The 14,066-nt window shown below is 43.7% G+C and overlaps 1 protein-coding gene across 6 annotated transcripts in view; it reads right to left on the minus strand.

The window, feature by feature from the left end:
- The window catches only part of GRHL2 (grainyhead like transcription factor 2), a 154,931-nt gene that overhangs the window by 71,540 nt on the left and 69,325 nt on the right, over window positions 1-14,066 (minus strand). The gene's annotated exons all lie outside the window — the stretch shown is intronic.

Genomic DNA, 14,066 nt, shown 5'->3' on the forward strand with positions numbered 1-14,066 from the left:
AAAGGTCTTTAAATTCAGACTCTTGTAGATTGAGTTTTCTTCAGACTGATTGTATGTGTAAGTGTGATTCCGGAATGCGGTCAAAGGAACTATTAATTCCTTCACCTTAATTAAGCTTCAGGTGCTTGGTAAATTATAAATACCCCTTTCAATTATTTTTTGTATGTATTGTTGGAGATAAAAAGAAGTGCTGTAATTAAAGTAAAAACTGCTTCTCTTTTGAAAGGTGTAGATTCTGCCTGGACTAGTGTTATAATGAAGCTGAATGCTGAAAATGGCTCAGGGCGCTACTGCCAATTCAGTGCGCAATACGCCACAGCCCAAGAAGATGCCTATCTTGAAAAGCCAAGAACTTGGGGTAGTTCACGTATTTGGGGTCAGGATGCTACAAGGAGTCCATTTATAGAGTGGTGCCCAAAGCACAGAGAGAAAGGACACTGGTGGGGGAGACTCCCAGACCTGAATTTAATTTCTATCCTCCTCTCACAAGCCCTAAGACGTCCAGTGAAAAGTTACTGAACCTCTCTGCACCTGTATTTCCTCAGCCACAAAACAGAGGCGATGTCTAAGGGAACAGACCCTGCTAGTCCTGTGGTCAGTGACAGAAACAACCTTGCTCCCCACTTTCCCCCATCCCTTCTGTCCTCAAACATCTGCTTTTCTCTGTCTGCAGTGGCCACATGGGATCAGCTCAAATTCAGGAACCAGTTGAGGGTCATTCTAGGAGTATTCGCCCTGACTTGAAATAGGTAAAATAAATAAACCTTAGTCCAAGTAGGTTCTGAGATTTTTTTTTTTTTCTGTTTTCAAAATCAAAGAAGCAGCTTCTTAAAATCTGAATGACTCACGAGAACACTAATGAGCCCACGATTTCCTTTATGATACTTTTACCAAGCCAGAGGTAACCTGGGTTTCCTTAAGTGTGTTGACACTTGAGCTGATTTTTAGAGGCACTAAATGTATTTCCATCACTGGGTCCTGGGCCCTGAGCAAGTAGTAGGAACAGCCACCAGTTTCTGAGAGCTTAGTGTGTGCTAAATACACATACTTCACAAACACAACCTCAGGCAATTCTGATCAGTAGCTTTTTTTATGATTCCTACTTGGTATAACAGGCCAACGTGTCAAGTACCTCTCCTCCCCAGCCGTCACTTAGTTTTGAAAGGGCCAAGCTGGGATTGAAGCCTAAGAAGTTCTGTCTACGTACAAAGCAGAGCCTTTCGCTCTCTGTGATATATAACGTTTCCAACGAGCACCTTTCCATACATAATCCAGCACAAAGGGGGCTGACATTATGAAAACATAAGTTGTGACTCACAGAACGTGACTGGCATAGAACGACTCTTTGGCACTATTAAAGCTGGAGCTATTAATAATATTATTGATATTTACTCTCCACACATCATTTAAGATGAACTCTTTCTTGGAATTTTCCCAGTAGGCCAAACCTAATATTTTCTTTGTGTTTGACTCACCCTTCTATTTCTTGAGAAGGAATTACATAGGCCCATGAGATAGCTTTCAATTGCACTGGCCATAAACTTAGAGGAAGAAAAGCGTTTTACATTGTGACCCATGACTGCATTCAGACATGCTAGTACTTTTACTCTATTTGACTTCATTGTTTAAATGCTGGTCTTGAAGACCTAAACAGATGTTTCTCCAAAGAAGATACACAGATGGCCAATAGGTACATGAAAAGCTGCTCGACATCGCTAATTATTAAAGAAATGCAAATCAAAACTACAATGAGGTACCACCTCGCACCAGCCTGAATGGTCATCATTAAAAAGTCTACAAATAACAAATGTTGGAGAGGGTGTGGAGAAAAGGGCCATATGATCCACCAATCCCACTCCTGGGCACGTATCCGGACAAAACTATAACTCGAAAAGACACATGCACCCTTATGTTCATTGCATCACTATTTACAATAGCCAAGACATGGAAACAACCTAAATGTCCATCAACAGATGAATGGATAAGGAAGATGTGAGATACACATACACACACACACACACACACACAACACACACACACACACACACAATGGAATACTACTCAGCTATAAGAAAGAATGAAATAATGCCATTTGCAGCTACATGGATGGATCTAGAGATTATCCTACTAAGTGAAGTAAGTCAGAAAGAGAATGACAAATACCATATGATATCACATATGTGGAATCTAAACTATGACACAAATGAACTTATCTACAAAACAGAAACAGACTCACAGACATAGAGAACAGACTTGTGGTTGTCAAGGGGGCAGGGGATTGGGGGAGAGATGGATTGGGAGTTTGGGACTAGCAGATGCAAACTAATATACATAGAATGGATAAACAACAATGTCCTACTGTATAGCACAGGAAACTATATTCAGTATCCTGTAATACACCATAATGGAAAAGGGGGGAAAGAAGAATGCTGATCTTGACCCATAAAGTTGATTTCAAATGGAAAGTAGGTCATAGTCTGTGTGTGGACACATGTACACACATGCATATGTGCCTATACACACACCATGGCCTCTAGCTCTGAATTTAATTCAACTTGGATGAGCTTAAAATTTAACTCTTCTCATCAGTCTGTTATTCAGTGAGACTTAACTTCAATTTACCTATTTTGTCTTTTCAAACTATTCGTCTCTTAAATTTGTGAACAACACAAAAGTGCCTGACATATTCTGACAATTTACTGAATGAAGACATGGGTGGTGCTTCAGTAAGTCATTTATTCTTGTACACTGCATGAACTACTCATGTTTTATTCCAGTTTTCCATTCTTCCTTTCATTACTTAATATGCTAACAGTCTTAGGGTGAGGAAGGGGACAAGATGTTATAGGCACATAGGATTAGAAGTTAATCAGCCCAAATCATCTCAGACCTACAAACAGGGCTCCCTCCCTCCAGCACAAGTCCCCAAACTTTCCCCACCCCAGTTATTTCCAGAAACTGTAACACTTCCCAGTTAAACCAACTTTAATTTATAAAAGAAAATTGAACTCTTTCTCAAATGATGATACTTTATTATTAGCAAGAGTCTTGAGAATTGCTGTTGTGTCATAAGACATTCCACGGTCTCTCTCAAAGACTCATTCTAGTGTCTAGTAGCCCTCAAGATCAGAAATAATTTTCCAGCTCCTATAATTGTCCTTTTGAGTTGCAGACTGAATAGATTCAAACAAAAGAAATAACTTTTTGGTAATTGGTGGTGCAGGACACAGGCACGCTACAAGAAGTATAAATCCTCAGATGGATTACCTTTTGATAAATTGGGAATTATAAACCCAATTCCTTCAGTGGCTCAAGATCCATTAAAATTAACCCCCATTTTCAACCTCCCCGATAGCCCGTGGCTGCCCAATCACTTACCAAATTGGTCCACAGATAAAGGAAGGGAAGTTTGTTATGTAGACGATAGGGTTGGGAGGTGTTTGTTCTATGAGGGATTTTTGCATTAACTGCTATTTGAATTACTCATGTTGCTATTCCTGTTTACTTATTTTCCAACAATTATTAGAGGATTTAGATGTTATTTCAAAATTGAAATTCCAATTCTCTTAAATATATTTCTTCAAGAAGGTAAATGTGTCCCTCAAAGGAGGGAAGCAATTCCCGCTCTTACTATTTTCTTTGGTGATGCTGAACCACAGCATCTGGGGATTGTAGGTGTGAGCACAGCAGAATCAGCAGCCACCTTAGAAAAGCTGGCTTCCCAATCTGTGAAATGGAGATAATACAGGGCTGGCCTCACAGCATCTCTCAACAATGATGGGATGCTCATTTATTCGGCTCTCGGTTTTTTCAATACTTGCCTTTTCAAGAGAAGAAACACTTAGTGGCAGCTCTGCGTTCCTGGAGCCAGTTCAAAGAGTTTTCTTAAGATTGGATCCTTATTTTGGCTTCTCCAGCCTCAAAGAGCTTAATTAAATTTGGGGAAAAACTTTCTCTTGGCAAGTTTTAGATTTTGTAAACAGGGAAAAGAAACCTTTAGATTTGCCTAATTCCACACTTGCGGGTACTGCAGAGGCAACGAAGACATACATTTGTTCCTGCTGAAAGGCAGAGCGAGAGAGAGGCTTCCAGCCATCACGGGAGGACAGCTGAAAAGACCAGCTCTATAGTTTTGTTCAGTAAATAGATGAGTCTCGTGAAACTATCAGACTGTATTGCCAGGGGTTTTTTTTTTTTTTTTTTTTTAATTTTTAAGCCAACCAAATAATATGAAAAAATGTGAGACTATCAGGTTATCTGAGGTGTCATTAAATGCATCTCTAAAGAAAGAAAATAATTAGGCCCCAAGCAAAAAACATAAACTCAAATAAAAAGCATAGATTACATGTTTGAGATGAACACATGGTCTTATTACATCAGTAAAGATATAGAAAACGGCCCACCAAGTAGGGGCAGACAATGTGGTGGTACCCGGTAAACGTGAAAAAGAAAAAGATGCAACCCAGGAAATTAAAGCATTTTATGTTATTAAGCATGGTGGGTCTATTAAGAGGTTTTAGTTATCTCTGTGTGTGTGTGTGTGTGCGCGCACGCGTGTGCACGTGCACACGTTAATTCTGAGACCTCATAACCTAAACCAGTATCTCTTTATGGGACAGCTTTCACCTTTCGTTAAAACAGATTCTCAGAGCATCCATCCGGTGGGTGCTCTTCAAGCACCCATTCCCTGCTTTAATCCTCTGCGTAACATTCCTTCTGGTTAACCACTCAGGGCTTCAAATTGCCAGCAGTAGGGAAGAACTTTTCCAGAAAAGGTTTATTAAACAATAATGCCTAGAGCCAGACAAACACCACTCCTGGAAGCGGTGAAGAAAAATGAATCCAAATGAAAGACCACATTAAGTATCATTTTTAATTTCCAAATCTAGCTATCTTTTCTTGGGAAAGTGTGCTTTAAAACAACTTTCTATTTGTTTGCTTCAGGGAAAAACAAGAATTTCTAGTTAAGTTAAAAAGGAGAAATTTCCCCTCGGTTTATTAGCGTAGGTATTATATTTCTATGTTAGCAATGAAGTCTTGGAGTTGTTAACCAAGTTTCATCAGAAAGTCTACAGCATAACACAATAATATATAAAATATGAGAAATTAAAGTACCAAATGCACATTTAGCTGGCATCCAGAAAAATACTACCAAAATTGATCCTTTCATCATGGAAGAGGACACAGCCCGACCGCACCCTGATTTCCCTGTTTACAAGACACATGCCTGCTTACCGTGGTATTACCCACATACACAGAACCATACATGGAAGTTTGTTCATCAACTAGTCAGCACTGGTTGAGCATCTTTTCTGTGCCAGGCTCTATACCAGGTGCTGGTTATACAAAAGTTAAAAAAAAAAATCTCTCCCCTCAAGAAGCCTGGCATCTAGTGGAATGGACAGAATGTAAACTGATAAACCAAGAGAAACACAGCAGACGTGTTATTGTCTAGACATAAACTAAAACGCGTGGAGGAAGCAGCTGACTATGCCTGAAAGATGAGGAAGATCTCACCTAAGTGGGGTCGGGGGAAAAGGTCTTAGGGGCGAGATGTCAGCCAGGTAAAGGAGAAGAGCCCTAGAGAAGGAATAAAGGAGAGGTTAGAAGTAACTAGGAAAACTAGTGAGGGGTGAAAATATACCTGTAGATTTGGCATGAAGAAATTTTAATAAAAGGCAGGTTATGCTGTTTTCAGACATGAGTAGTAGTTTAGGATGGGGGGTAGGCATTGACTCCTCTTTTAAGAAACATGGATTGGAAGGAAAGAGGAAGACCCAGCAATAGTGTTTTGCAAGGGAGTCTGCCAGGATCAGGGCCTGTAAGTGTGAGCGGTCTCAACTCTGCCCCTGTCCTGGTCCATTCCCTGGGGGAAGGCTGAGGGAGCCCCAGATCACCCTAGGCACACATGCCAAGGAGGAAATGATTCTCCCCAGAGGTGTCTGTCCCCAACAGAAGGAGCTTCTAGGACTCATACACAGACATGCATGCAATAAATAAAAACCCACAGTGGCTCAATTTTCATTGAAAACTAATTTGTTCCGCCTGAACTAAGATTAAACTTAAAAAAATATTTGCCGTTTGTAATCTGTTAAATATATAACATTAATAGCCTACCATTTTTGTCACGTAAATATTGTATAACCAAAGTAGAAGATGAAAAAAGTTTTCCAGGAGCTGTGGCTACTGTACTTCTCTATAAAACAGAGGCGCCCTACACTGCCTGTACCTGTGGCAACAGCCAAACCACGACGCCACGTGAGCAGCGGGTCGGGCGGAGCCTGGCCCATACCCCAGCCTGTTCCCTCCTGTGCAGGGGGCAGGCTCAAGGCTGCTCCTCTAGTTTAGCTCTGACTCACTGCCTTGACTCTCCAGGCAGCCCTGGTTGGTTTTTGTTGTTTCTTTGCTTTTTTTTTTAAGTTGAGGGCTCTCAAGAGGTGGTGTTTTATTTTGAATCAAATTTCCTTTTCATATCTATTCAGAAGTGTGGAAAGAATCTAGGAAACATCAAAAATCAAAATTCCATTTACTTGAGTTATTTTGAAAGGAGGGAAGTCCCACACTTTCCCGACTGCAGGAGAGAGCAAGTTTGTACAGTTCTGGGGGAGGAGGGCTCTCCACAGAACACAACTCAGTGGCGGAGTGGGAAACCCAGAGGAAAGGGAGAGAGTGGCAGGGCACACTTGTCTCCCAGGCCTATGTGAGCCACAGATTCACTCTGACTACTTGGCTACCTGACCTCTTGAAAGGCAGCAGCTGCCTCGCCCAACCCACCAGTCTCTACCCTCCCACTTTTCTGCGCAGCTCTGAGTAGCCCAACCCAGGTTTGACTATAAAAACTGCAAAAAAGCACACTTGTAGGGCACATCCAAAGCCAGCCTCCTCTAGAAAGCTCAAAGCAAAAAGGAAGGAAGGAAGGGAGGAAGGGAGGAAGGAGGGAGGGAGGAAAGAAAGAAAGGAGAGAGAGAGAGAGAGAGAGGGAGAGAGGGAGAGAGGGAGAGAGGGAGGGAGAGAGGGAGAGAGGGAGGGAGGGAGGGAGGGAGGGAGGGAGGGAGGGAGGAAGAAATGAAGGAACGAAGGAAGGAAAGGTGTGACAACTTTATTCGCAATTCCTATTTGAAAGTGGAGTAGGATTTCAGACAGAAGAGAGCTCCCAGGCCTGGACAGACAGCCAAGCTGAATAAGTCCCAGTGTCAATGAAGTTCTGTATTCGAAAGTCTTCTGAAAGGCTTCTCTTTGACTCTCAAAGAAAACAATTTAGAACTAAACGTGAAGAAATATTTTGATTTCATTGGAACTTAAGTGTTCCTGAAAGCTTTATCTTAATATAAGATTGCTATTAACAACACGATTTAAAACTAAAGAGATAGATTTGCATTAGGGCACAGACGAAAATCCTATAATCACACGCTAATAACCCAAGATGTACTATAATTGCCTACTAATTACCATGGAAAAGTATGGGATTAATATTAACAATATAACTAATACAACCTGGTACAGGGAAAGATTACTTACTGGGAACCAAAATTAAAGACAGATTGAATAAAGAGCAAATGGTTAGTTTCACAATTAACTACAAAATTATGTCAATACTCGTCACATTGGATGTGACTATCACGTAAGGATCCTTATTTGGACATGCTTGTGGAATAAGTCTCATTACGTGACAATCTACACCACCCGTTCTGAAAGTGCAAAAACTGTGATGTTCATTATTTTGAAACATCTGCATTGTAAAGCAAGAAAGTAATTCGGTTCAGTAGAGAAATTATATTTGAATGAGTTTCAATATATCTGCTGTAGCTTCTGATTTTTCATTTTATAAATCAATATTAGTTGTTGAACATCTTATAATTTTCCTTCCCTGTTTGAAAGGAAACAAAGAGAAAAATATCCCTTCCCAGGAAAGTGGTTTTGGAATTATTCACGGTTTGAGTAGACTTGGTATGCAGTCTGGTTCATTTCGTGATTTGTGGTTCATTTCAAATGTTTTTAAAATGGCTTACATCGTGCAAAACTGGATCCCTCCACCATGCAAATAAGTCCCGGGTAACTCCCAGCCTGCTCCATGTGTGTGATCGTGTCCCTGGCTGGACTCAGCACTGGCCGGCCTCCACTCCCCCGCAGCTGGCCACGCTGCCCCGCCCGACCCCCTGCCTCAGGGCGGGACACCCGCCTCGCCTCGCTAACAAAGCTGAGCTTTTCTTCTGTGATTTTTATCTTCTCCTTTATTCCCAGAGCCAGTCAGTCCTGGAGCGTCCACCAGTTCTAGAATTCATCTCTCATTCCTGGGTTAACTTTGCATCTCTCCTTTCCCAGCCATAACCGTCTCTCCCTCACTTCAATCCCACCCCCATGCTGGCCCAGAACTACCTCCCTGAAATACAGATATCACTGCATGACAGTCCTGCTAAAAATCCTCAGTGGTTATCCAAAGCCTCCAAAATCAAATACTGCAACTCATTGAAGAGAAATACCGCCTCATCACCATATTCCTTTTGCCTTTATTTATTCCCAGTCTCCTCCTTGTCAGAGTTCTGCGAGGACTGAAAAGTGAATGTGCAACACATCCACCTGGGTGAGGGACAACTTTTATGAACCCTCACTTACGTATTCCTGGATCTCTAAAGCCTATTCTGTTCAACAGTAGAAAAACTGAATTAGCAAAATACAAAGTATGCATGTTACACCTCAATATAAAAGAGTATAAACACACACTTTTCAATAGCTCCCCAACAAAACTGCAAACCAAGACTCTGGAGCCAAGCTAATGTCAAAGCAGCAGAGGACGAGAAACCCTGAGCTTAATTCCCCTCAGCATCTGGTGTGGTGATGTTCCTCTGCAAAGACCCACCCCACGGTCTGAGAGGTAGCATTTCCCCAACATGCCACCTGCAGCTCTGGGCGTTACCACCAGGACACATGTGGTATTTGTCAATGGCCCTCTAATACCTGGAACCTTCTGGGCCTTGGACCCTTAAACACCCAGCTGGGCTCATTCAGCCTCCACGGTAGACCTGGAGCTTCAGCCTGTACCTCATGGAAACAGCTTTAAATGGGGCTCCTCTTAGAGCCTGAGACCCAAATTCCATCTGTACTTCATATCCCTGGTGCTCTAAGATTCCCCTTAAAAAAGCAAGCGCCTCCACAGCCACCACAGCCTTCAATTTCATTTTCTCAACCCAGTTTACTCGGGACTTCCCTCCTTCTCCCCACTCCCTGTGTAAGTTGAATCGATGACATTCCCACCAGCACGCACGAGAGTTTCCACCCCTCCCATCTTTGCCAACAGTTTTACCAGATTTTATAAAATTATGCGCCAATCTCACTCTGGTTTTTCTGTCTGGATTCCTGCACCTCCGCGTGGGCTGCTTCCCTGGCTCACAGCACTCTCCGCCACCTTTTCGAGCTCAGCCACTCTTGTTATCTTTTCCGAGGGGTCTTAGAAACATCTCAGGGAAGTGCTCTTCCCAAGTGCCCCTCACGCGTGGTATCTTAGCTGGTCATCTTCTTGCCTCTAGATTTGAGCGGTTCGAGGAGGGGGCTCCACCTTACTTATGTATCCCTGAATTGCCTGTTCCTAACAAAGGGTCCATTTGCTGAGCGAATGTGGAATCACTCTGCCTTTCTGCAAGCTGGTGGTAACTAAGATGGGACCGGCACTAACTCCATGCCCCCTCAGGGGCTTTCACCCTCAGAGAGGAGCAAACGACAGATATCATCAAAGCGGCGATTCCGTACAGTAGGTACAATTGGCACAGGGACAATCTCTGGGCTGCAGAATGTAAACGTATCTATGACCTGGAATAATTCTGTTATCCGATGAGCTCACCAGAACGAACTTGTGAAACCTGGAGAACTCTGCTTGTGTGCTTTGCCAAGTAGCAGAAGGCACTTGGGCTGGGGTTGGTTTGTTGTATTTATACCCAGTAGGAGCTAATTGCTAATGTTTCCTTCCCCACCAACATAGTTTATGGCCTAATGTACAAGGACCACGTCTCCGAACTGGCTTTTAGAAATATCAGAACTAGTAGCGGCCAAGAGTCCTACCTCCCAGAGTGCAAGATGTTCTCAATGTCTGGAGAGAAAGGCGTAGAGGAGAGAAGAAGGACCTCAATGCAAGGTCAATTCATGAATGTGTGCAGTCACTCCGCATGGCCTGATGGGGGCCAAGAACTATCTACAGGTCAGGATACAAAGACAATAGACAGTGGAGTAAAGACATAGAATAATAAAAAATAAAACAAGGGGTGCAAACTCCAGCATTCCTGGGTTTCCATCTTCACTTACCAGGGATTTGACCCTGGGTAAAATTCTTAGCCCCTCACCATCTCAGTTTTTAAACAACAAAGTAAGTTGTTTTCAGGAGGAAGGACAAAATGTTTATGTCTGATGCACAGAAAGAGCCCAGTACAAAGAAGGCAACAGACACATGGGAGCTTTTATTAAGACACAGTTCACTCCTTCGAAAGCCTGCCTCCCGTCACTGTAGTAAGAGTTTCATCCATACATTTGTTCATTCATTCACTCATTCATTCCTTCAGGAAATATTTATTGAACACTCACGATGACTTGGGCTCTGTGCTAAGCATTGGGGCCGGAGCAGAGAACAAATCAGACAAGTGCCTGCTCTTACGGGCTTATTCTAGTAGGAGGGGGCACACAATAAGAAATAGAAACATATATTCATAATAACATGTTAGGTGATCACAAGCAGTCTGCAGTAAACTAAAATTAAGGGAGCTCGAGGGTGATGAGGGGGTGACTTTGGGTAAGGTGATAGGGAAGGTCTCTCTGATAAGGGACAACAGGCAAAGCCTCCAAGAAGTGAGGGAACAAGCTGGGCATCATGGGAGTATCCACTCAAGGAGGGATGTGACTGGTGTGAGGCAGGGATGGCCTCACCGGGAACTCCACTCAGCACACAGGAAGCTGGGAGCTGGGGCGCCACGTGCTCTGAGGGGCAGCCTCCTTCCCTGGCCCTCAGGCTCTCACTCTCCTTTCCATGGATCCACAGACAGGGCTCCATCGGGGACGCAGAGGGTCCTCTCCCGCCAGGCAGCCAGCACACAGGGGCCACTCAGAGCATCAAGAGTATGTGGGAGATGAAGAGTAGCCACAAAGAACAGCCAACAATCTTATCCAAGGGAGACGGACTTATGTCAGGGAAGATGCAGAATGTTCTCCAGGCGTGATTATTTCAGGGTGCAAGAGATGCCAGGAGAATCCTTGAGTGTGAGTGCTGAGGGGATGTTACACAAAGAGAGGTAAGAGCTCCATCGGGCTTCTCCTGGAGTGGAGGGAGGGAGGCCGCGTGCTGGAGACAGGCTGCTTGTCCCAGGCACCCCCGGAAAGGAGAGGAAAGGATGCGCACACCCATACACACAAAATTGTGTTACGCGTAATTTGAGGAGTTTGAGGTTCCCCTGTAGCCCACACCCACAGACCCCAAGGACCAAGGTTATGAATGCTTGTTTTAGCAAAAGGGGCCTCATCTCAGTCTCTAACATGAGCTTCAAGTTCACTACCTGCAGGGCTCAGCTGAACCTGCTGACCACAGTGGCTGGTGGAGGCATGGGAACTGCAACTTTGGAGCCCTGACTTTAACCTCCAGTTCATGGAGGTGAAGAAAGATAACACATTACATAATTTTGGATCCTTCCTTTTCTTCTGCAGGCTACTAGAAGGTTCTCAACCCCAAATGACAACGGTATAGCATACACACTCTTGGGCCTCCCTACCCCGTCAGCAGCCAAGGTACAGCCACACGAACATTCTCTACACGGCCCTGCACAGTTACTACCGGTGACGGCTACCACACACACACACATGTGCTGTGGCAGCATCAGCTTCCCCATTCTATTGGAAATGGTGTTAACCACCCACTGGCAGAGGAACAAAGGGCTTGATTTTTTTTTTAAATCTAGTACAAGAATGAATTAGATGAGATTTTTTGCATATTTCCTAATCCTGTCAGGTTGAGATTAGGGGTAGAGACTGTGGTCTGCAAATTGATTTTCCATTTGAAGCTAAGGGGTTGATTCAGTGTCTTCACCTCAGATTCAGAGCAAGTAGCCCAAGTAGCCATGAAGCTACTTGGTGAGAGTCACACATCTCAATGATGAATCGTGTGTGTACATGTGTGCACACACGCATGTGTAAAGGGTTACATGAGGGAGAAAAGGCAGGCAAGAGGTGATAAAGAAAAGAGGTAAGATCTGAAATCGTATGAGACCTGAGAGATCATTCTAGTCTAAGAAAAGTAAACCTTGTAACGACATGAAATTTAAACCAATAGGTATGCCAGGAAAATGCTTTTATTATTTGCCTTATTTGGACCTGGTCCATACTTCTATTTAACTGCTCCTCTCATTTTCTTGGGCAATAATTATAAGGCTAAACTTTTCAAATAAAATAAAATTGTTCCTCTGCTCTGTGCAGATTGGCTGCAAAGCAGGTTATGGCAAGTATCCCCAAATCCTTCGCCCTAGTCAGTCAGTTTTGGGGGTTCAGGGTATGACCTGGGTGAGGAAGACTGTTTTTATCCCAGCTCTTGCACTAATTCCTGCCCTAATTATCTGAGGACAAGTCACTTGGAAAGGTGGGTCAGTGAGCCTCTCTAGACCTCGGCTTCCTAGTTCATTAGATAAATAAGCTTGATGAGTTTACAGATGTGTATGTGTGGCAGGGGGGAAGGGGGAGGAGTGGTGTAGCCGTTTTGCAAGAAAAAACAGCAAGTTAGTTTCAATATGTTCTACAGTGAGTCCCTAACCCTCACCTAGTTACTAACTTCTCTGCCATTGGTCAAGGGGCCCTAGCAAGTGTGAGATGGAAGGTCTGAAAAATCCTTCGTTACAATGCGAAAGAAATCAAAGTAAACATCCTTTTAATGGTTCATTAACACCTCTGGTATCCAACACAGTGGAAACCTTGCTTGGCCTATCCTCACTGGGGCTGTACGCTGTTGGTCTGCAAAATGTGAAAATAAAGCCTATAAATGAGAAATGATTTACGTCTCATGGAAGCAGCAAGTAGATAAACTGTTAAAATTACTTAGAAACACATATACATTAAGTCCCCTGCCTACAAGTTGTGAACTTTCAAAGATTCGAACCTGTGTTCACGTGTCCAGTCATGTAAGTTAGCTCATGTGTCTGGTGTACATTGTCACCTGCGTGCATCCTCTGCAAGTGGTGGTGCTTTTGTGTACTTTACTGTACAGTACAGTACAGAGTACAGTAGTACAGTGTCACTGGATCGTTTTTTCAAGAGGGTAGATAGAATTGAATCCAGCAAGGAAGCAGAACCTGTGCCATCAGTGTCAGGCGTGAGTGACATTGCAGCTTGCCCTCCGTCTCCTATTGCTGAGGACCCTTCAGCTCTACCGTCTCCCACCTCCTCTCCCTCCTCCAGTCAGTAAGTCTTCTTGCCTGTTCACTCGATGCCAGCCCCTGTAGGCCAGCTATTGTACTGTACTACTGTACTTCTCAAGGTACTGTACTGTAAGATTAGAAATGTTTTCTTCGTTTTTTGTGTTCGCTTTTATGTATTATTTGTGTGAAAAGTATTATAAACCTATTACAGTACTGTACTATATAGCCAATTGTGCTAGTTGGGTACCTAGGCTAACTTTGGTGGACTTACGAACAAATTGGACTTGCAAACGCGCTCTTGGAAGGGACCTCGTTCGTTGGTAGGGGACTTACTGTATTACTGCGTTTTTAAGTAATTTCTAGGTACTTTGAGATGCAATCCCTGACTTCCCCTGCTTTGCTCTGTGTCTCAGAGGTTGATTCCTGCAAAGTGCATGTGCCAGGGTCACGTGCCCTCTGCTTCAGGGTAATGTGGCCACCGGGAAGCACTGGGGGAGACTGGGAGGCAGGGCGAAGCCAGGGCAGCCCCTCTCCCCCTGCCCTCTTTGCACTGAGGGGTGACTCTGGCAGCGACTCCTCTGAGGTTCTGCCTGCTCTTGGAAAGCTGGTCCCAGCTCCAGCTGGTGCTTGTTCCTGCTGGGCAGCTCTCACAACACTAGCACCTCTCCCTTCGATCCTCTGGCCCTCCAG

Source organism: Stenella coeruleoalba (assembly GCF_951394435.1).
Source record: "Stenella coeruleoalba genome assembly, chromosome: 17".
Lineage (NCBI taxonomy): Eukaryota > Metazoa > Chordata > Mammalia > Artiodactyla > Delphinidae > Stenella > Stenella coeruleoalba.